This window comes from Plecotus auritus (assembly GCF_963455305.1).
Source record: "Plecotus auritus genome assembly, chromosome: 8".
In the NCBI taxonomy this organism is placed as follows: domain Eukaryota; kingdom Metazoa; phylum Chordata; class Mammalia; order Chiroptera; family Vespertilionidae; genus Plecotus; species Plecotus auritus.
In genome coordinates this window covers 121101021-121125899 of record NC_137782.1, presented here as the reverse complement: position 1 = coordinate 121125899, position 24879 = coordinate 121101021, and the positions used below count along the sequence as shown (strand labels likewise).

Sequence of the window (24879 nt, the reverse complement as noted above, 5' to 3'; positions counted from 1 at the left end):
TGACAGTTGTATAATTAAATTACATTTTTCAATAATAATACACAAGGTAAGCTATTTACCAATTTAAATTTTATTAAAATTACTATCTATAAGCCTTATTTATTCCTATCTTGTTATTTTTAATGACTTCTCAATATATTTTAAGATATACTCTGCTTCTCTTTCTCTACTTATGGATATTTTATTTGTATTTTCATACTATAATAATAGTACATTTGTAGGATTTTTACATATTTTTTGTATTCATACCAATATATTTGACAAAATATTCTTAAGAGTCTTTTACATTATAATTTTGGCAGATATAGTAAAATTCAATTCTAAAACAGATATTTTAAATTAAGCTCTCATTAATTGTGTGAGTACATATTTCATTTTAATAGTTGGCATCACTATTATTTTTAATCCTTGTCAATTTTAGGAATAATAAGTTTTATTCCATCATTTCTGTATGTTTTTATTCATCCAATCATTTTTGGAGCACTTATATATTGCTAGGCACCATTTTTGAGATTATGGTGCAGTGGCAATCAAAATATTAAAGTTCTTTTATAACTTCAGGGAAGAAAAAGACAATAAACAAATACAATAGAATGGGAACAAATGATTGAAGAGGACCTCTCTGAACAGATAATATTTAAGCAAGAACCTTGAAAAGTTTAATTTTGATATATACAGGGTGTCCCAAAAACTGTATATGCACTTTAACAGCTGATAGCTCAATTTGGAAAATGAAATGTATTTTAATAAACACTGCCTTTATAATTATCCAAAGTGTGTGTATATATATATTTGGGACACCCTATATTTGAATGATCACACAGAATTTTTATTCACTTAGTAATCCAGTTTAAGATTTAGCCCCTTTCAACATATTTATTAGTGTTTTGATTTTCCATGAAGTGCTTATTTACAGAATTTATTATTCTTCTGTTGAGTTGTATATTTATATTATACATTTTAATATTTTCTCTTTTATCAGATGTCAGGATGTCATTTTACTTAGTCAAAAAAAGCTTCTAAGGATTTTTTGTTTGTTTGTTTGAATGTCCATACAGCTTTATTGGAGGAAGCCCTGCACTACAACTGCTTTCAATAGCCCTACCTTACCCAGTGCCTGCTGGGCTCAGAGGATCATTTCCAGCTGCTGGGCATTATTTGATGACCTGTTTGGCCAGCTCCATGGAAGGGATGGTGGTATCTTCTGGCTTCTGCTGCTGGCTGGCAAAGCTGTAGTAGCTGATGAGGCCTAGGACCCATGCTCGCTTCTTGGTGTAGTCTGTCATCTTTTGGGTGTGTTGAAGAAGAGAATCCAGGTAGCCTCAGTAAAGAGGATTTTCTTGTAGGCCTTCTCCATGCATCCTTCAATCTCATCTCTGACAGTGTCAAGCAGGATGTTGATGAAGAAGGTCTACCTCTCGGCAGGGATGTTGCCTTTGGCCAGGAACACCTTGTGGTTGCTGCCCTCCATTAAGTATGCTCAAGGGGCCCAGGATGCTTGATGTATACATGGGTTTGGATGTCCTCGGCAGGCAGCCACTCCCACTCTGTGTGTAACTCAGCCACCCAGTTCTGAGGCAGCAGGAAGAAAAGGTTACGGCCCAAGAGCTGGTGTATGCATGCTGACTCAGGGAGCTGTTCCAGGCCAGAATGAGCTGCTGTTCCATCAGTTTGGTCCCTGTGGTTGGCAGGAAATTGAGCTCCAGCAGTACTGGCTTGGGACCTCCCAGCTCTTCCAGGCACTTGCTGAGGCTGGGGCTTTTATGGTTCCACTCTCCCTTGAGCTGCTCATACATGGAGGCCATGGCCACGGCCATGGACGATTAGAGTTAGAGGAGCCCACTAGGCAGTTTCAAGCTGCAGCTACCATCTTCACGATCACGTTTAAGGATTTTTAATCTCAAGATTTTATCTCAATCCTGCCAAATTCTATCACATACGTATATCATAGAAATATTACATGGTATTTCTAACTCTGTATATTTTTTTCATTTTTTTTTCTATAGGCAACACATATATAAATCCATTGAAACACAGCCTATTTATTTCCTCAGTGTGGAGCCATCTTTGACTTACCAAGAAAGAGATGACTCCCTTCCACTCTGATCTCTCAGGATTTTATCCTTATCTCTGTTTTATTACACTCTGTTGTAGTCCTATGCTCATTTCTGAAAAACAAAACCAAACAAACAAACAAACAAACAAACAAAAAAACACTCAATTGTGATCTTTTATTCACTTGCTTCCCAAGATTTATTGCAGTGTCTGGTGCTTAGCAGATTTTCAATGACTATGTTATAAGAGAATAGATAAGTAAGGAAACAAATTGAGCATTCATCTCTAGAAGACAGACAATAGCTAAAATATTCACTTGCAGGTTGTAAATTCATCATTTTGTGCCTTCCATTTGTGAGGAACAAACTCTAGTCAGATGTAGGGAGCCACTTTTATTCTTCATTATTTCCCACTGGCCTTTGGTCTACTGAACAAAATTATTCACATTTGTCTGACTGTATTGACTTGAGCCATCTATTACTATGTTCCATTTGTTTATTTATGTTTTAATTCATTCTTCTGGACCATTCTATTTCTCTGCTGATCTAGTATTAGCTGGAAGTTTAATTAGTATAATCGCTAGTGCTTTTATATATTGTTTCTGAATGCAGTAAGTGGAAAAGAAGTTGGAAGAACTCTCAGAGGTCTCTGTCTAGATAACACCTCAAGATTAGCTCTGACATGTTTCCTAATTATTCCATGTTTGCATCCTTGAGTTATGTCTAAAGATATATTTGGTCTACTTTCAACCCAAGACAATAGGCTTGCAGCATAAAAATAATGAGTTCATTCTACTGCTGGTGGAAATGGGATTATTCCATGAAGTCACAGGTTGTTGTGAAATCTCAAGAAGAGCATTTCAGGGGCCCATGCAGAGGAGGATGTGAGCAATTGTATAGCAAGGTTTATTAGAGTGAAAAACAATGACTATCCCTAGTTGCCCAATGTTTCATCCAGGATCAGGTGGCTCAGCTCCATCTCTCTACAGAAGTCCAGTCTCTGGGGCCTCAGACCCGCACTTGTTCTCACCAAGTCCAGAAGAAGGGCTGTGCTCTAGAGATGCTATGCCATTAGCCTGGAATTGGCAGGACATCCAAAGCTTCCGTAGTTCAGTTCAGGCCATGCCAATGCTTCAGTAGTCCATCTCAGTCTCTGTCCTCCTCTGGCTAGCTTAGTCTCTGTTCCCAGCAGGTGAGTCTCTGTTCCAGGCAGAACTCCAGCCAGTGCTGCCAAGGCCTGTGCTTGAACAGCTGTTACCGAACACCTGCAAAGAGACAGGGTCTGGGCCTTTGCTAAGCCATGATTATATTATATTGGGTTTGAGAAGGAGTGAGCTTTCTTTCAAACTAACCAGTCTCTTTGATGGCTCTTCAGACTTGTGCTGAGCTCTCCCCCAAACCACTCTTTCCTGGATCTTCTAAGATTTTCCTTCTAGGAAAAGAACTTATCCAATTTGATCTTTTTCCCAGATTTTCCAGGCTAGATTTCTTCCCTTTTGAGTCACCATTCCCTGCCTCATAGTAGAAGGACCTCCACCTGCATCATCTTGGCCTCTAGTGTGCATGCCTCAGTAGGATTTCCTCTTTACAGGATTTCTCCCCACTCAGTTATCTGGGGAAACAGAACAGTTGTCCCCTGGGGAGACTGGAAAGCCTTAGTGGAAAGTTGGTGGGATATTAATTCCCTTGGCAAGGCAACGATATGGCTGTCCCCTGGAGGGTCTGGAAGCTATCGCTTCCTAGTTAATCTGGCTTAATTAGATGTCTGGCTCCATTTGCTCCCTACCTTAGTAAACAAGTAACTAGCCGCCTACGCTAACAATACCACCAACTTGCACTCATTTTGTCACCATAAAATAAAATAATATTTGAATAAGGGAGTGGATACAAAATGAAAGCATATGTAGAGATATGCAATCATCTTTGCTCCTGTGTATCTCTAAATATCGATATTTATATTCTTCACATATGAGACAAACAGATTTTGTGAATTTTGGGAAATATGTTAGAAAATAAATTGTTGGTGTAGGTGTTTATGTGCATTTCGATGGCTTTCCTCACATACACTCAGAGGAATGAATTTTTCTTGGCCTTAAAAACCAAACTACAATTTAAAAAATATCCATCCATGGACCAAGTGCCTCCTGCAGGACCCCTCAGGGGAAGGGAGAGCAAAGGGGGGCTGGAGCCTGAAACCCAGGCATGTGCCCTCACCTAGAATTGAAGCAGCAACCTTCCAGTGCACGGGCTGCTGTCCAACCAACTGAGCCACACCTGCCAGGGCCAGGCTACAACTTAGAAAAAATCCTAAACTTGTAGCTTCAAATCCTCTCTGAAACTTTTCCTGTGAAAAAAACATCTGATGCTCTTGGAAAATAATATCTCACAGAGCACACTTTTCCTGGGTCTTGACTTTAAGACGCAAAGTCTAAATAAAGCTATAAATATGTGTGGGTTTAACAACAACAGCTGCTCCATAGCACATACATTTGCAACAGGAGTGCGTAGAAAATGAGTCAGGCAAGGTTTGACAATTGCAGCCAAAATAAAAGTAACTTTAAAGACCAAAAGTATTTGTTTTTCCCTGATTGCCAGAGGCAAATTATTTGAGACACTGCAACAGAGAGATTAGTTCCGTTTACTATTTTATTTGAAATTTCTACAATTATATTTTACAAATAACATTGAAAATGTTGAGCAAGCAAGTTCACTAAAACATGTGTTAATTTATCCTAATTTTGTCTCTCAATTTCTGCTGCAATATTCACTGTGATTGAAATGAAAGGACTTAAGTTGTAGATAAATAAATATTATTGACAATTAAATTATCAAGAAAACATGAAAGTCATGTCATAAAGTTAATTTTCAACTCTGTAAGAAATGTGTATTCATTATCCAAAGACAAAATTTTTCTATGTCAAAATTCAGGATAATTACAAATATGTTCTGTTAATAGATTAATAAATATACATCCATTTTTGGATAGTTAATTAATGTTTAATAAGTTAATATAGATTGAATTATTGGATATTGGCATGACTGAGATGGTTATTGTGTCCAGATAAAGATATTTTTAAGATCAACATTAAATTTATATTTTTTGAGAGAATTTTCTCATATAGATTAATCCAAGAACTACTATAATGTTTACTGATACTTTCACAGTACGAAACTTTTATTCTATTGAAATAATTTTTGGAGAGTTGAAACATGGCTTTCATCAAACATAGATAAACATGTATTGATTATGTTACTTAACACATTAATTAATGAGAGAATCATTAAGATAATTTGAAGAATTTGAGGAATAAATATTTATATAGTCAGTCAATAAAAAGTAAGGCTGAAATGAATTTGTTAATAGATAAAATATTTTTAAAATATTGTCAGAGCCAGCAAGAGCACTGCTCAGCACTGCTGCTCAGAGTTGTTCTGAGTCCCTATATTCTTCTAAATTCTTTCCGACTACACCAGGGCAGGTTCCTTCTCGATCCCTGCCCACTGTACTAACTGTTGGGAACTTAGTCCAAGTCCCTCCTTTATTCTCTGCTCACTAGTTACAGGTGTTGGGTCTGAGCCCCTCTGCCTAGGGCTGGACCTCCTTGGATGCCAGGTCTTAGACAGAGAAGCCATGAGAGGTTGTGGGTGTATAAGAATGAGTCTTTATTGCAGAAGCCAGTGGCCGTAACTCAGCAGACAAAATAGTCCTTCACAGAAATCCCATATAGGCAGCCATATACCAGCTGGTCAATACATATCTTTTCTACGAAAGGAGTAGCAGTCTCTATACCCACAGCTATTATCTGAGCAGCCTCATGCTGCCTCTAAACTCACCGCCTTACACTGTAGTGGTACCAGCTCTCAGCTTCAGCTCTCCAGCACACTTCTTCACACTCCTGGTCAATAACCTGTATATTACCCCAGAGACAAAGAAGGCTAGTTGCCAACAGTGACATCAATCATATTTTGGCTACGGAAGGGCATGTCTGTGCAGTGTAAGGCTTGCGGCTACCTTGCACCTGCATAAAAGTATCTTGGCCTTGAGCACCGAGGTTAGGTCCATGCTTAGAGAGGCCTTAGAGCAGTGCATTCATAGACAGGGCCCCATAAATATATTTTTACATATTTTTATTGATTTCAGAGAGGAAGGGAGAAAAAGAGAGAGCTAGAAACATCAATGATGAGAGAGAATCATTGATTGGCTGCCTCCTGTATGCCCCCTACTGGGGATCAAGCCCACAGCCTGGGCATGTGCCCTGACCAGGAATCAAACATGACCTCCTGGTTCATAGATCCATACTCAATCACTGAGCCATACCAGCTGGAAATAGATATAAAATGTTTTACTATTTTATAGAGCTAAACACCTGTAACCTTTGTGGTTATCTTTTCTATCTGAGTGAAATTTATATATTAACCTTTAACTTCTTATTTTATGGTTACAAAGAAATATCAAGCATCAATATCAAATCCAGGCATTTTATAGTGAATAACTAAGTACTTTGGAATGATAATTTTTTAAAATACTATTAAAAGAGCATGGAGCTGTCCACATGCTTTGCTTATAACTTGTGTATTGCATAAATTTATAATGTAGTCAAGTGGTCATACAGGAAAATTAACACACTTTTGTCCCCTTTAAAAATCAGTACGTTTTTTTGTTTTGTTTTGTTTTTTTCTCTATCCAGTTTGGCTCAGTGGATAGAGTGTCGGCCTGTGGACTCAAGGGTCCCAGGTTCAATTCCTGGTCAGGGCACATGCCCAGGTTGCAGGCTGGATCCCCAGTAGGGGGTGTACAGGAGGCAGCCAATCAATGATTCTCTCTCATCATTGATGTTTCTATCTCTCTCTTCCTCTCCCTTCCTCTCTGAAATCAATAAAAATATATTAAATAAATTCATTTAAAAAATAAAAATCAGTACTTTTTGGCATTTTGACATCATCAAAATATCCACTTTTCAAATCATCCTTTGGGCCACACTGAGGTGACCATGTAGCCAACAGGGTGAAATACTATTTTCGAAATGGGCTCAGGCTTCTGATGCAACTGAATGCCATCTGATGCTGGCTAGCTGGGGAAGGAGAGAGGGATTTCTCCGTGCCATAAAGATTTTTGGTAGAATTATGGGATTTAAAGGGTTTGGCAGAAAATGTAGTATATATTCATCCAATAGTTCAGAAAATTAATGTTTAAAACAGAAGCTAAGCACATTGGTTCTCAAAAGTTTTGTGTTTATGACACACTTTAAACCTTGGCATGCTTCTAAAAAAATGTACACAGGAGTTATCAAAAGAAAAATATAATTAAAATGTAAGTGATAAACCAAGATAGTCTCCCTTAGATGCATCTTTTGAGAAATTCTTTGTTAAATGTCAAATCAGAAGACTTAGTGACTAATGCTACAGAAATGGGAAGTAAAAAATTGGGATAATTCTAAGGCTGGCTAGCTGAGGTAGCATTAACTTAAAAAAGTTTTTTGTGTATATTTTACTAATGATATATTTTCATTTATAAAACATCCTTGATATGAGTTCTTTATCAAAGCTCTTTTCTGATTTTTAAGAAAAGTAAAGTATTTTAAGACAAATCACATGCAACTTTATATCTATTTTTGTGTCATCTATTCATTCCAAAATTATCAGTTTTAATAAAATATGGTAACCCCAACACATAGCTTTATATATTAATCAGTCCCTCAAACAAACTACAATAGTGATAACATTTAAAACGACTATACATTATGACAGATGTTACAAAGTACATTGAATAATACTTGAAGTGTAAACATTTCTGAAATAGTTGGTATAAATTGGTAAAAGCTGAAGATTACAGTCCACCACCAAATGTACAAAATTTCACTTGTGAAATATTTCAAACATCACAACAAAAAGACTTCCAGGGAAAGGCCTAATTTTGGCTCTCACAAATACTCTGGGTCTAATCATAATAATTTAATGAACAACGGACATTGCTATTTTTACCCCCAGGTATCTAGGTGAATCACTTTCTTAAAACTTTTATTCTACCAACCAAGAAAAGGCCAATAATAAATGTAAAAAGGCATTTCACAGATTCTAATCACAGGCACTCCTTACTTCCTCATTAAAGTCATCCTGAATAACTTTAAGAAAAATAAAATGACTCAGATATTTTCTTTTAGAAAACGATTTTCATTGTAATACAGCATTGTGAGGTTTGAGGAAAGCTAGTAATCATACACAATTGTTCAAGTGCCTGGATTGTTCGTAGTCTAACTAGCAGGGGTATTTTTCTATTCATGGCATCTAGAAAGAGAACCTTTGTGCCATTAGGAATCCTGCTTATAATGCCTTTTCAAAAATACAGTTATTATCTGAACATTTAGATGGATTTCTATATAACTCCTGCTGCCTGCAGACAAACTTCTGTTGTTTAAATGTCTTCTAATGTTAGAAATTTGCAACCACTGTTCGTAGTTTATTGTAAATCAGCTCCACAGTACAAAACTAAGCTTTAAAAGCTTTCCTGACATAGAAATAAAAACCTACATGTAGTTTCTATTTCATTATTGTTTCTCCTAAATATGAAGTGCTTGCAATTGCTTATTTAACACATGCTAAAAGATACCAGTAGGAAAAACACATATAATAGGAACTTATGAGGACTAGATAGGGACTAGAATAATAGTCATTTGTAACTTAACATTTAATAATCCCTGAATTGAAGTCAAAGTCCTTCTGGAGACATATTCTTTAATTCAAAATGATACTTAGAAAAGTATCAAAGTACAGATTATGATAAAATAGCTTTAAAATCTTAATGTATTAAGAAAAACTGATGATGATTTATGTATCTGCGCAATTGTTTGTTTGACAAGGGTATCAATGAAATTTGTCCTGCTTTCTTCTATTTGGTTAAATAGCATTCAGCAAGCCATGTTGGTTAAGAAGAATATAAAACAAATAGGTCTTACTTTAAAAATTGACATTACACGTCAAGACTTTTATGCTGAAAACTGCATTTTAATGTATTTCTTTAAACTATTTAAAAGGAAAAAAGCATACTTAAAATCTCTTACTGCAGATTTGAGTAGAACTAGAAAATTTTTATTTCTAGTGATACAGAGAAATGGCTGAAGGGATTAACTTCTGACTCTCATTGATTATGGGGCCCAGCGTGGTGGTCCCATCTCATGTTCATTTTTGCATTTTCTTGTCTGAACCGTGTAGTGATAAATTCCTTTCTTCTATATTCTCTCCTTGACAAACTTAGATATTGTTTCATTACTTGTATTTTAAATGTATTTTTCAGCTTAATTGAGGTATAATTGAAAAATAAAAATTGTATAAATATGTACAATTGATACTGATTTTTGATATATATATATATATATATATATATATATATATATATATATGCTGTATATACACAGAGTGAAATAATCACCACCATAAGCTAATTAATATATCTATAACTTCAATCAATTCACATGGTTTGTTGTTGTTATTTTGTGAGAACTCTTAAAATCTACCCTCTTAGCTAATGTCAGATATACAGTACGGTATTGCTAACTATGGTCACCATGCTTTAACCAAAACTTTGTACCCATTTACCAACTTATCCCTTTTCCCTCACTCCCTGTCCCTGGCAAAGTCCATTCTACCCTATGCTGCTATGAGTCTGACTATTTTAGAGTCCACATATATGGTAAATGAGATCATGCAGTGTTTCTCTTTCTTTGTCTGGTTTCTTTCACTTAATGTCCTCTAGGTTCATTCACATGATCACAGATGCCAGCATTTTCCTTTCTTAAGGCTGTCCATTTTTTGTCATATATATATATATATATATATATATATATATATATATATATGTATATATGTATATATATATGTGTGTGTACATGTGTGTGTATGTATATATATGTGTGTGTGTATATGTGTGTGTGTATATATATGTGTGTGTGTGTGTGTATATATATATACACATATATATATATATATATATATGTATATATGTATATATGTATATACTAGTATACATGTTAAATTTTCCATGGTGGCTGAACCAACTTATATCCCCACCAACAGTGTACAAGGGTTCTATTTTCTTCACATCCTCACCAACACTTGCCTTTTGTCTTTTTGATAATATCCATGCAAACAAGTGTGAGGTGATTCTCATTGTGGTTTTGCTTTATGTTTTCCTGAGGAATAGTGACATTGAGTACTTGATATACCTGCTGCATTTCAGCGATAAATCTCACTTGGTCTTGGTGTATGATCCTCTGAATGTGGAAGGCACTGTTTAAATATCAGTCATTTAACTTTTGCTTTTGCTTTGCTCAGCTCTTTTTGTATCTTTGAAAATGGAGTTTGGTCAATGTGAGCTTGAGTGAGAAAGAAAGAAAAATATTTTGTAGAATGCTTTCCATTAGAATTTACCTGATGTTTTATCATGATTAGACAGGTGTTTTGGGTTATTACAAGAAGACCACAGAGATAAAGTGCCATTTAAATTACATTACAGTATATCAATTATACTATCACAATGATTTATTATTGTGGGTGTTGACTTTGAGCATCTGTCTAGGGTAGGATTGTCAGGTTTATCCACTAGGTAAACACTATATTGTACTCTAAGAGGGAAGAAGATAGGGAGTGAAAGAAGATATGACTCTTCAAGACTATCACCTATCTCTTCTACTCATGTTAAAACTCAGCCAAGAAGGGTCACGTAGCTACCTATTTGCAATGGGGTAGGGAAGAGAATCAAATATGCTTAAAAAGTAATATAATCTAATCTGGGTAAATAAAATTAAAAAAAATATGCATGTGCTTTATAATAAAAGCAAAACAACCAATATATCCTCGAGAGGCTGTTTCTACATCAAAGGCAAATAAATATAACACCTAGCCCTCAAGTAGAATTCTGTCAGCTCTTTTTAATAGCAGCTGAATGGCAGGTTTTTATTTTGCAAAACAGATAATGTTTGGGAAAGTTGAATTCATATTATATAAATGATAGGTTCTGATAGAAAGACTCTGATTGCTATTCGGATAATGAATGGAATATAGAAAAAGAAAATTTTGCAACCTTTCATCTTTACCCTATACAGTGCTGATCGGTGTAGATAGTGATATTTGCTTTCACATTTGGTTAGTATAACTGTAAACCTGACTTATAATACAGAACTGTTTATATTTGCTTGAAATACAGCAAAACAAACAGACTTTAGTCAATAGAAATCTTGTTAGACTTCAGTGCTTTCGTGTTACTGATTAGAGCTTCTTAAACTAGTTACACAAGAAAAATAGGTATTGAAAAAGAGTGCCAGCATATCTGAGTGCCTGTAAAGTAGAACCTATTTTGCTTATCATGACAATTTGCATTGTTATCTCATTGCCTTATCTCCAGTATTTTCTTTTTTTTATTTTTTTCTTTTTTTATTTTTTTTATTATTATTTTTTAATTGTTTGAAGTATTACAAATAGTAATACATATGTCTCCTTTTTTTTCCTTTCCCATTGACCTTCCCCCAGCCTCCCCTTCCCCCCAATACATGCCTTTACCTGCCCCCTCCCCCCAGTGTTTTTTATCCATTGGTTATGCTTATATGCATGCGTACAAGTCCTTCGGTTGATCTCTTACAGCCCCCACCCCCCCCCCCCCCCCCGCAACCTCCTCTGCCTTCCCACTGTAGTTTGACAGTCTGTTCAATGCTTCTTTGCCTCTGTATCTATTTTTTCCCCATTTCATTCCTTTAAAAAATCTTGCCTCTGCAGACTAGAAATAAACATATAATAACAAAAAATGTTTGAGTCCCAATTTCCATGTCCAACAGTTCTGAGTCCCCATTTCAATGTCAAACAGTTCCTTATGTGTACATGTCAGCAATGATATCTGGATGGTGGGCACATGGTGGCAATGCAGGTCCGACCCTCTCTGGTTTGGTCCTAGGCAACTTGCTGCATCACACAGCTGCTGACTGCTAGCGTGACAAGGCATTGTCAGCGTCTTCCATCTCTGGACTGTTTCTCCTCTTGTCTTCGTGGTTGGAGCAGACCTGTCATTCCTCTCTGTTGCAGGAATCCACATGGTCTTGGAGTTGTTTTCTGAAAATATACAAACATATTCTCGACCAAAAGTTAATAAAGGAATCTTTTCTATATAATTGATTTGGGATCCTTTTTATTTTTGCCCAAACGATTTTCCTTTGTCTTATTTAGACACCATGTGTGTTTTCATGGGTGTCTTGCTGTTAGCATTACAAATGAAAACTAATTTTGTAAAGTAAAAGTTTTCTAGATGTAATTTACTTATAGGATATTTTTCCTTACATGATATTACCCTTCTATCCCCCCTTTTTTGATTAATGGAGGCTTTTGCAACTTTTATAATGCAGTCTTGATGACTTTAAATTTTAATTTTTTGACAAAAATATGACTGCTTTAGTTTCATTGCATGTTCAGGAATTTTACCATGAGATGAACTACCAATAGAAATTTTAGTTACCACATTAGGAACAGCTTTTTGTCCAGTACAATTAAATTTTCTTGAATATTCACTTATTTCAATTAGCCTATTTAAATTAATCTGAAAACTTGATTATTATTTTACTGTCAAATTTAATACTCTACCAACAATCTTAATTTACCCTGTAAATATTAGTGGAAAGGATTATTTGCATTCTTGAGCAGGCCCTGAGCATTCCTGGGGCTAGGCTGGATTTAGATATAGGGCAGCTGCTGTCGGCCAAGTCTCTGTCTGTTACCTGGGTCCCAATCTGAGCTGGGCCAAGTCACTGTCTGTCACCTGTGTCCCGATCTGAGCTGGGCGTGGGAAGCAAAGCAGCATGGGGGCAGGAGACCTCCCTCAGACGGGGTGAGGGTTCAGGCCCCTGCAAGGTTGGGGGGGTGAGGGTCTGTGCCCCACCTCTGTTGATCCCCAAGTTCTCTCCTGATGGCCCCTCTGCGACTGTGCCTGTCTTAGGTTGTTCCTTCCCTGAGGAATCTTACCCGTCTCTGGCTAACCAGTCATCCTCCGGGGCCAAGCAGGGTGATGTGAGGTTCAGTTCTGTCTCCTTGGTAGCCTATGCCCCCGTGGCCTCCACGCCCAGTACCTGCCTTGGGAATCCCCTGGCCTGCTGGCGGGGCCTCCGCACTGATCACATATCTTGGGGAACTCAGGTTTCTTCTCCAGGGAGGGCCCAGCTTACACGATTGGGCGAGAGACAGATCTATGGTACAAGCCACCACGAGGCTTCAAGCTCAGCATGGACAGAAAGCTCAGGCAACAGCTGAGGGCAATTGAATTGTGAGAAGAGGGTCCCTCTTGGCACAAAAGGCAAGAGGGGCCAATATAGAATGCTCAAGTGCCTTCCCAGCGCCTTAATTCCTTCTGAAAGGGATTATATCCTTTCATGTCCTTTTTTTAAAAAATTGCTGCCAAACATTCCAAGAATTAGTTTGTAAGTTTATTTGGGATAATTGTACAATATGCTGTTGTAAAACATCTAAAATTTTAATAACATTGTAGAATAATATCATGTAAGGATATTCTTTGCTCTAGGCCATGGCTATTAAATTTGAAACTGGCTGTCAATTTCTTTTTGTAACCTTATATAAATTTTGTCAGGGAGGCAAAAACACAAATTATTCCCCCATAACCCCCCACCCCCTACTTATGTCCCACCCCCTTGTTGTCTGTGTCCATTGATTAGCCTCATATGCATGCACACAAGTCCCTTGGTTGATCTCTCCCCCTTACCCCCACCCTCCCCTACCTTCCCTGCTGTTTGATGTTTCTCAGTCTCTGGATATGTTCTTGTTCATCAGTTTATGCCATTCATTATATTCCACAAATGAGTGAGATCATGTGATACTTATCTTTCTCTGCCTGGCTTATTTCACTTAACATAATACTCTCCATCTCCATCCATGTTGTTGCAAATGGTAGGAACTCCTTCTTTTTTACCGCAGCGTAGTATTCCATTGTGTAGATATACCACAGTTTTTTAATCCACTCATCTGCTGATGGGCATTTAGGCTGTTTCCAAATCTTAGCTATGGTGAATTGTGCTGCTATGAACATAGGGGTGCATATATCCTTTCTGATTCGTGTTTCTAGTTTCTTGGGATATATTCCTAGAAGTGGGATCACTGGGTCAAAAGGGAGTTCCATTTTTAGTTTCTTGAGGAAACTCCATACTGTTCTCCACAGTGGCTGCTGCACCAGTCTGCATTCCCACCAGTAGTGCACGAGGGTTCCTTTTTCTCCACATCCTCGCAAGCACTTGTCATTTGTTGATTTGTTGATAATAGCCATTCTGACAGGTGTGAGATGGTACCGCATTGTTGTTTTGATTTGCATCTCTCTGATGATTAGCGACTTTGAGCAGGTTTTCATATGTCTCTTGGCCTTCCTTCTGTCTTCTTTCGAAAAGTGTCAATTTAGATCAGTTGCCCATTTTTTGATTGGGTTGTTTATCTTCTTTTTGTTGAGTTGCATGAGTTCCCTGTAAATGTTGGAGATTAAACCCTTATCGTTGATATCATTGGCAAATATGTTCTCCCATGCAGTGGGCTTTCTTGTTGTTTTATTGATGGTTTCCTTTGCTGTGCAAAAGCTTTTTATTTTGATGTAGTCCCATTTGTTTATTTTCTCTTTGGCTTCCATTGCCCTAGGAGCAGTATCAGTGAAGAAGTTCCTTCGGCATATGTCTGAGATTTTTCTGCCTGTGGATTCCTCTAGTATTTTTATGGTTTCCCATCTTATGTTTAAGTCCTTTATCCATTTTGAGTTTATTTTTGAGTATGGTGTAAGTTGGTGATCTAGTTTCATTTTTTTGCATGTGTCTGTCCAATTTTCCCAACACCATTTGTTGAAGAGACTGTCTTGACTCCATTGTATGTTCGTGCCTTCTTTGTCAAATATTAATTGAGCATAGTGATTTGGGTCAATTTCTGGGTTCTCTATTCTATTCCATTGATCTATATGTCTGTTCTTGTGCCAGTACCAGGCTGTTTTAAGAACAGTGGCTTTGTAATACAGCTTGATATCTGATGTTGAGATCCCACCTACTTTGTTCTTCTTTCTCAGGATTGCTGCAGCTATTCGGGGTCTTTTTTTATTCCAGATAAATTTTTGGAAAGTTCGTTCTAGGTCTGCGAAATATGTCTTTGGTATTTTAATGGGAAGTGCATTGAATTTATAGATTGCTTTGGGTAGTATGGACATTTTGATGATGTTGATTCTACCAATCCATGAACATGGTATGTTCTTCCATCTGTTTATGTCTTCCTCTATGTCTTTTTTCAGTATCCTGTAGTTTTCCACATATAGGTCTTTTACCTCCTTAGTTAAGTTTATTCCTAGGTATCTTAATTTTTTTGGTGCGATGGTAAATGGGATTGCTTTTTTAGTCTCTCTTTCTGTAAGTTCATTATTGGTATATAGAAATGCCATAGATTTCTTGGCGTTAATTTTGTATCCTGCTACATTGCCAAATTCATTTATTAAGTCTAGTAATTTTTTGATGGAGTCTTTAGGGTTTTCTATGTGCAGTATCATGTCATCTGCGAATAAGGACAGTTTTACTTCTTCTTTTCAAATTTGAATGCCTTTTATTTCTTCTTCTTGTCTGATTTCAATGGCTAGTACTTCCAGCACTATATTGAACAGGAGTGGTGAGAGTGGGCATCCCTGTCTTGTTCCTGTTCTTAGGGGAAATGGTTTTAGTTTTTGCCCATTGAGTATGATGTTGGCTGTGGGTTTGTCATATATGGCTTTTATTATGTTCAGGTATGATCCTTCTATTCCCATCTTGCTGAGAGTTTTTATCAAGAAAGGGTATTGGATTTTGTCAAATGCTTTTTCTGCATCAATTGATATGACTATGTGGTTTTTATCTCTCAATATATTTATGTGATGTATCATGTTTATTGATTTGCGAATATTGTACCATCCTTGCATCCCTGGGATAAATCCTACTTGGTCATGGTGTATGATCTTTCTGGTGTACTGCTGGATTCGATTTGCTAGAATTTTGTTGAGGATTTTGGCATCTATATTCATGAGGGAAATTGGCCTGTAATTCTCTTTCATTGTGTTATCTTTATCTGGTTTTGGTATTAGGGTGATACTGGCTTCACAGAAGGAGCTTGGAAGTGTTCCTTCCTCTTGAATTTTCTGAAATAGTCTGAGGAGGACAGGTTTTAGTTCTTCCTTGAATGTTTGGTAAAACTCCCCTGTGAAGCCATCTGGCCCCGGGCTTTTGTTTGCTGGGAGCTTTTTGATGACTGCTTCAATTTCTTCCATATTTATTGGCCTATTGAGATTTTTAGAATCTTCCTGAGTGAGTTTTGGAAGGTTGTATTTTTCTAGGAATGTGTCCATTTCCTCCAGGTTGTGTAGTTTGTTAGAATAGAGTTGTTCATAGTATTTTTTAATAATCCTTTGTATTTCTGTGGGGTCTGTTGTTATTTCACCTCTTTCATTTCTGATTTTGTTTATTTGGGTCCTCTCTCTTTGCTTCTTGGTAAGCCTGGCTAGAGGTTCATCAATCTTGTTTATCCTTTCGAAGAACCAGCTCCTGGTTTTGTTGATCTTTTGTATTGTTTTTTTGGTCTCTATGTCATTCATTTCTGCTCTGATCTTTATTATGTCCTTCCTTCTGCTCACTGTGGGCTTTTCTTGTTGCTCCCTTTCTAATTCTTTGAGTTGTTGAGTTAGATAATTTATTAGCATTTTTTCTTGTTTTTTGAGGTAGGCCTGTAGAGCTATAAACTTCCCTCTCAGGACTGCTTTCATTGTGTCCCACAGCAATTGCATTGTTGTGTTTTTATTGTCATTAGTCTCCAGGATGTTTTTAATTTCTTCTTTGATCTCGTTGCTCGCCCAATCATTGTTTAATAGCATGCTATTCAGCTTCCAAGTGTTTGAATTTTTTGGAATGTTTTTATTATAGTTTATTTCTAATATTATGCGATTGTGGTCTGAGAAAATGCTTGATATGATTTCAATCTTTTTAAATTTGGGGACACTTTGCTTGTGACCCAGTATGTGGTCTATTTTTGAAAATGTCCCATGTACACTTGAGAAGAACGTATATTCCATGGCTTTGGGGTGAAATGCTCTGAAGATGTCAATTAGGTCCATTTGATCTAGTGCATTATTTAGGATTGTTGTTTCTTTGTTGATTTTTTGTCTAGAGGATTTATCCAGTGATGTCAGTGGTGTATTAAAGTCTCCTACTATGATTGTATTGTTGTCAATCTCTCCCTTGATGTCTTCCAGGAGTTTTTTTATGTATTTGGGCGCTCCTGCATTGGGTGCATATATGTTTACCAGAGTTATTTCTTCTTGTTGAATTGCTCCCTTTAGTATTATGTAGTGGCCTTCCTTATCTCTTGTTATGGCCTTTACTTTGAAGTCTATTTTATCAGAGATAAGTATTGCAACCCCAGCTTTTTTCTCATTTCCATTTGCTTGAAAAATGTTTTTCCATCCCTTCACTCTCAGTCTGTGTGAATCCTTTGCTCTGAGGTGGGTCTCTTGTAGACAGCAAATATATGGGTCATGTTTTCTTATCCATTCAGCTACCCTATGTCTTTTGATTGGTGCATTTAATCCATTTACGTTTAATGTTATTATTGACAAGTACATGTTTGTTGTCATATTTTTCCTTAGTGTTTGTGCTTCTTTTTGCCTTTCTCTTTCTTCTTTTTACAGCAGTCCCTTTAGCATTTCTTGCATTGCTGGCTTGGTAGTGATAAACTCTCTTAGCCCTTTTTTGTCTGTGAAGCTCCTGATTCCACCTTCAATTTTGAATGTTAGCCTTGCTGGGTATAGTATGCTTGGATTCAGACCCTTGCTTTGCATCACTTTGTATATTTCATTCCATTCCCTTCTGGCCTGGTGTGTTTCTGTTGAGAAATCAGTTGATATTCTAATAGGAGATCCCTTGTAGGTAACTTTCTGTCTCTCTCTGGCAGCCTTTAAGATTCTTACTTTGTCATTGGTGTTCGCCAATTTAATTATGATGTGTCTTGGTGTCAGTCTTTTGGGGTTCAACTTGTTTGGGACTCTATGTACTTCTTGGACTTGCATAGTATTTTTCTTGCCAATATCAGGGAAGTTTTCCGTCATTATTTCTTCAAACATGTTTTCTATTCCTTGCTTCTCTTCCTCTCCTTCTGGTATCCCTATTATTCTAATATTGTTTCGTTTTGTGTTGTCCCACAGCTCCCTTAGGCTCTCCTCTTGCTTTTTAAGTCTTCTTTCCAGTTGCTGCTGTGTTTGTGTGTTTTTTCCTACCTTGTCTTCTAATTCGCTGATGCGGTCCTCAGCCTCTTCTGTCTACTGTTTAAGCCTTCTAATGTGTTCTTTATTGCAGCTATGTCGTTCTTCATCTCCTCTTGGTTTCTTTTCATGTTGGTGACATTCTCATTCAGCTCCTTATAGTTCTCATTGAGTTGTGTGTATTTGTCATTGAGTTGTGTGTATTTGTCATCCATCCGTTTAAACATCCTTATAACCATTACTCTGAATTCTTTCTCTGTTAAGCTGCTAGCTTCAATTTCATTTAACTCCCTTTCTGGTGAGTCCTCTTTTTCTTTCCTTTGGGAGTTGCTTTTGTGTCTCCCCATGTTTTCCTGTAATGTTTTAATTGTAGATCCAATTGCTTTGCTACCCAGGTTCTTTTGGTGATGGTGCTACTGGTGTAATCTCTCAGTTCTCCTGGGCTTGGTAATCTAGTGTAGCTCCCTACTTGAGCTATTTGGGTTCTCTTGATATAGGCCTGCAAGCTTGAGAGGCACAACTGCCGTGTCTAGAAGTCAGCAGCCGTGGAGGGGAGTATCCCAATTTTTGCTGTCTTGCACCCTTAATTGAAATCACGCGTGCCCAGTGGGGACTCACAGTGGCACCAAGGAACTGTCTGTTGGGGTGATGTGGCTCAGGGGGCCTGCCCTCTGGACAGGTGTGACTGTGATGCCCAGAGTTCTGTAGTTATGGGGTGGGTAGGCTCAGCTTTCGCTGCTGCACCTGTGGTGGATAGGCGCTTACTCCCAGTGGCGGCTCATAGGAGCACCCGCAGTAAGTTCGCCAGCGAGGCACACTGAAGCACTCTGAAGGGCCCTGGCAGTGTAGCCTTGTAATTGAGGTTCCTAGCTTCTAAAGATTTCTCTTTAGGGCAGATCCTATAGCCTCAGGGAGTATTCAGATTCCATGGTGTTTTTCAGGGTGAGATCTGGGTGTGGCTATATTGGTTGCCTAGAGACTGGAGGGAGGGGCTATCTCTCAGGCGAAAATGGCCACCGGGGCTTAGATATGACTCAGCACCAGACTCGCTTCCACCTCTCCACTGCCTATACTCCCCAGATTCCCCAAGCCCACCCCTTCTTCTGCACCTCTGCCACAGGTAATTGTCTTTATCATAAAGATTCTACGAACTAGGTTCAGTGTAGAAAGGTGCAGGCCCCAGCGCGAGGAGGGACCGCGTCTCTGCAAGTTCCTCTCTTGCCGGCACTGTGCGGTCCGGCAGCTCTTCAGGGCTGCCTTTGAGCTCAGATCCCAAATCCAGACTCCAAGGTCTACAATCCCCTACCTCCCGCAGTCCCGTGGACCCCCCCTTTTTTTTTTCCAGTCAGACGCTTTGCCTGTCCTCAGGGACGCGGCTTGGCGCCATGTAGTTTCTCCCCAACCGACCTTCTGGGAACAGAGATCCGGCAGATTCTACTGCCTAGATCTTTGATTTTACCTTTATCAGAGGTATCTCTGCCCTTCCCAGCTGCAAACTGTCTCACCAGCTGCACCTCCTTCACCAATACGGGCTGGATTCCACTCGTTTCAGCTGCTCCCTCTATTTGCTCCGAAACAAGGCTCAGGACACGTCTGTCTATTCCGCTGCCATTTTGTCTCCCTCTCCAGTATTTTCTTGCCTTTGTTTTCTTCCCATACTTCTTACATAACACACAGGAAAAGCTACTACATACCATATTCGTCTTACAAACATACACTGATTTTGTGTTTTGCCAAAATGTAGAATTTCAGTCCTGACTTTATTCTTTCTAGCCAACTGCATGCTCTCTGCCTCCTATCCATCACCTTCCAGTTCAGTTCTCAGTAGGTCTCTTAGAGGCACAACTGCCTCTAAGTCAAATAGCATAGAACATTATTAGATTTATTTTTGCCCATTTTACCAAAACCATTTCCCATGTAAGCTCATCAAGCTTCTTGAAAGTTCTATGGCCAGACTTCCCTGGATAGAGAAAAATAGCCATTTTCCTAGTCTCTATTCTGTTTTTCAAGTTATTATTTGCTAACTAGAGGCCTGGTGCATGAAATTTGTGCATGGGTGGCCCCTCAGCCAAACCTGCACCCTCCCCAATCTGGGACCCCTCGGGGGATGTCTGACTGCCGGTTTAGGCTCGATCCAGTTGGGCATCCCTCTCACAATCCAGGACCACTGACTCCTACCTGCTCACCTGCCTGCCTGACCACCCCTAACTGCCACCCTTGCTGGCCTGGTCACCCCCAACTTTCCCCCCCACCAGCGTAGTTGCCCCCAACTGCCCCTCCAACAGCCTGGTCGCCCCTAGCTGCCCACCCCCGCTGGCTTGGTTGCCCCTTAGTGCCCCCCCTGCCAACCTGGAAGCCCCCAACTGCTCCTCCCCACCAGCCTGGTCCCCCCTAACTGTCCCCCGCCAGCTTGGTTGCCCCTTACTGCATCCCCTGCTGGCATGGTCACCCCAACTTCCCCCCCCACCAGTCTGGTTGCCCCCAACTGCCCCCCCTGCAGGCCTGGTAGCCCCATGCAGCCTGCTGCTCAATTGTTTGGTCACCCCTCACTGCCCCCCTGCTGGCCTGGTCACCCCCAACTTTTCCCCCTGCAGGCCTGGTCGCCCCATGCAGCCTGCTGTTTGGTCATTTGGTTGCACCTCACTAACCCCCTTGCTGGCCTGATAGCCCCACACAGCCTGCTGCTCAGTCGTTTGGTCATTCCTCACTAACCCCCTGCCAACCTGGTTGCCCCACACAGCCTGTTTGGTTGTCCATTTGGTTGTTTTGGATGCGATGGTCACTTAGCCTTTTATATATATAGATATGTGGATCTTTCATGAGCTGTTAGCTCTTTGTCATGAAAGAGATCTTTATTTTATGTATGTATGTATGTATGTATTTGTATTAATGTCTGAAAGCAAGACCTTAGAAAAAGAAGCCAGATTAATTCAGAGTTTGGGCCAATAAGACAGGAGTGGTAATAAGTACCTTGAGTATGGCATACTGGAAACAAAACATACCTGTTCGGGTTATGTGAGGGACCCCACACTGTTTGACATCCCTGTTTGAGTGCAAAAAACAAACAAAACAAAACAAACAAAAGACAACTTGTTCTTTGGTTATCTTCATATTCTCAGTACTTGTCACAAAACATGTAGAAACTCAATTTTTATATGTAAGCATACACTGTTCTCACGAACAAAATTCTAATACTAACTTTTATGTTATTGTTATAGGATAGAATGGAACATGTGGAGAGGCAAATAATAAAGAGGCAATGCATCAAATAGATCACCTCTCACTGAGCAACACATATTTGGAAAATGTATTTCTAAAATTGCATTATAGGGATGTGCAGACTATATAGTTAGGGGAATCTCAAACTCTTTTTTATAGTAAAAGAAATATCAAATCAAAACAGTATTCCAGACCAATGGTAATGGCTTTGTAGAAATATTGCTATTAATGGAAGTTTACAAGTACACAAGACTAGTAAACTAAGCAGGTGTGCATGGAAAACTAATGCCTTTTTCCCCAAATAATTCACACTGTTAAATAATAATTTTCCAAGTGTTAAAAACATAACAGTCCTTGTTTTAAAGTGTGGATTTTATTTATTCATGTATAGTGAGGCCAACAAATCAAGAGAATTGCTGTTAAAATGATTATTACTCACAGTTCACAAGAGGAAAGGGGCCCACCATGACACACAGGGCCACACAGAACACTGAGATAGATCAAAGGCAGAAGGAGCAAGGGCAACTGCAGGAGAGTAATGATTGAAAGAAGGCCAAGCAGGTTTAGAATTGGTTAGTTTGAAGAATTTCAATGAGCTCCAAGGAATAGGGGTTTTTCCTAGTTGACTGATGCCTGCCCCTGGGTGATGTGGACAGGGGAATACTATTCTGGAAAGTAAGAGTCTAATAAAGCAGGCAGGCAGGTGAAGGGTAAGAGCTGTGAATAGGTTAGTTTACCTATGAAAGCCTCACTCTAAGGTGAGTCATTTATTATACCTAAAAGTCAGCTAGTCCTTGGAGAGGCGGTCTCTCCCTGGTCAGCAAAGCACTGGATTTCAAACACCACATACAGAAACCAGGAAATGAGATTAATGCACTTCTACAAATATGAGATGAACACATACTAAAGATTTTATTCAATTTGTATTGAAAAAAAAAGGGAATAAATGAAATTGTAAAGCTGGTTTCAAGAAACTTTTAAAAACAAGGTTTATGTAACCCATCCAAGAAAGCATCAGTATTAGGAACATGAGAATGAAAGTGCTAAGTAAAATATAAATCAATCAGTATTCTAGCCCAGCCTGTCTGGCTCAGTGGTTGAGCATTGACCTATGAACAAGGAGATCACATTTCAATTCCCAGTCAGGGTATATGTCCAGGTTGCAACTTGATCCCCAGTGGGGGGCATGCAGGATGCAGCCAATCAATGATTCTCTCTCATCATTGATATTTCTATCTCCCAATTCCTTCCTCTCTGAAATCAATAAAAATATATTTTATAAAAATAAAATTGGTCAGTATTTTAAAAGTAAGAAAACATAAGCTTTGTGATTATCCTAGAAGGAAGAAATCTACAAGTTATAAGTTGGCAAATCAAAGACTAAATAGCAAAATCAAGCTCAGCTATATTCATCTAGATAATTAAAACACTCATAGATACTTTTCTAAAAGTGTCAAAGATTGACTTGGAAAGGAAACCAAATTTTTGTATTATTTCCAATTTTGAACAAGGATTTTAACATTCCATTTCCTTTTATTGAAACACTTACTTTAATATTTTTAGTGTTCAAAAATAGAAATTTTAAAGTATTTAGTAATTCATTTGTTTTCCTTCAAACTTTACATTTATTTATCACTAGATTTTCTCTTTCACTTATTGTTTTTAAAATGGCTCCTATTCTTTTTCTCTTCTGTTAACGGCATTATTCTAGACCAGGCTGTTTGCATTTCAGGGTTTATATTCAGTATAAAGCTACATTGCTTGTCCCCTCCTCCCATTTACTCTTGTTTCTAGGCTACCAAGTATATTATTTCCTAAGGAAGGTTTTTTATGTTTGTTTGGTTTTTTTTTAGATGATGATTGATGGATCAGCCGGAAAAAATAATTTAATGTGCCTTTCTATTGTCAACCATTTCAAATCCCATCTTTTACCCTCTACTAGTATCTTTAAAGTCCTATCATGTACCATTCTTACTTCTCACAAGCATTTTTTTAAAAATTATTATTCTTCTTTGCTTTTAGAATGGTGCTTCCTAGAAAAAAAAATATGCATGGAATGAAAAAATAGAAAAAATAAAAACACAAGACCTTTCTTCTCAGTGTGACAATGTTCATATATTTAGAAGCATTTTTTGAGTCATATCATGTAGACTTACCACCCTTTTGACATTCCTTTCCATGACAGTTGGACTTAAGGTTCCTTCCTCCTTGAGTCAGGGAGGGTTGTGACTGCTTCAACAAATCAAATATTTCAGAAGTGAGACTATATGACTTCTGAGAGTGGATCAGCAGTCCTACAGGCTCTGCCTTGTTCTCCTGGAATACTCACTCTCTAGATTGTCTTTTTTGATTCGTTTTCTCATGAAACCACAAGCTATATAGCAAATGCATGTGCATGTGCTCAAGCAGAGAATTTCATGATCCCAACCTATGTGTCATCTCATCTTGAGTGAAGAAGCCTCCAGCTGACTCAAAACGCTAGCCATTTATTTTTCCCAGCTTTGAGACTTCAGACATTGTGGAGCACAGTCCCATCTGAAACCCATGAGCATAAAAGCTGGTAGTTTTTCACCACAAATTTCGGAGTGATTTATTATGTCACAATAGAATAATAGGACTGTGGGCATCTGAATTGTGTGGTTGAGGCAGAGTATGTACTCCAAAAATAGAAAAAGAATTGGGGTTCTAGAAAACTATAATAAAAAAATAGCCAATAATACTAGTTAATGAAAGAAAAAGAACAAAACAAAAAAAATGGAACCGTTGTTATTGAAGGCACAGCTAGAGAATTGTGGAAGAGGAGCCAAATTAAAGATGGTTGTATATAGCTTTGTGCTTTGAAGTACATGATGTGAAACTAACTTCCAGATTCCTTGCAAATTATTCCAATCATCTTTTATTATTTTTTGGAGAGAGTGGGTTGTGTGATTAAGAGAGTGTTGTCTGATTTAAAATAAATAAGCTTAACAGACAACCTGGAATAATGGCTGTATTTCCTACTTCCTTAAGCAACCCTCACATAACAAAGAGTTGTGATCATTGGACCTAAACTCTCTGTTTGATTATCACAGGTGATAGAACTGAAACATCAAACTATCTTTTTCCAAAATTGGGAACTGCTATATATTCTCTGACTTGTCTCAGATTTCATATTTCTGTTTTTCTCCCCCTTATGTCATGGACATGTTAAGTATCTAAAACATATAAAGCCTCTTGCTAACTACAAAGAGTAGAACCAGTATCATTTTCAGATTGATATTGCTGCCAGCAGTAAATAAATCTTTATTTTTCCTCTTTATTTTCTTGAGGTCTTACTCTGAAATC

The 24879-nt window shown here is 38.2% G+C and overlaps 1 pseudogene across 1 annotated transcript; it reads right to left on the bottom strand.

Annotated features, from left to right (window-relative positions):
* Positions 1-1126: 1126 nt before the first annotated feature.
* Positions 1127-1817, bottom strand: LOC308256669 (26S proteasome non-ATPase regulatory subunit 8-like; annotated as a pseudogene). The gene has a single exon. The product of its transcript is annotated as a 26S proteasome non-ATPase regulatory subunit 8-like (transcript).
* Between the last annotated feature and the right edge of the window lie 23062 nt (positions 1818-24879).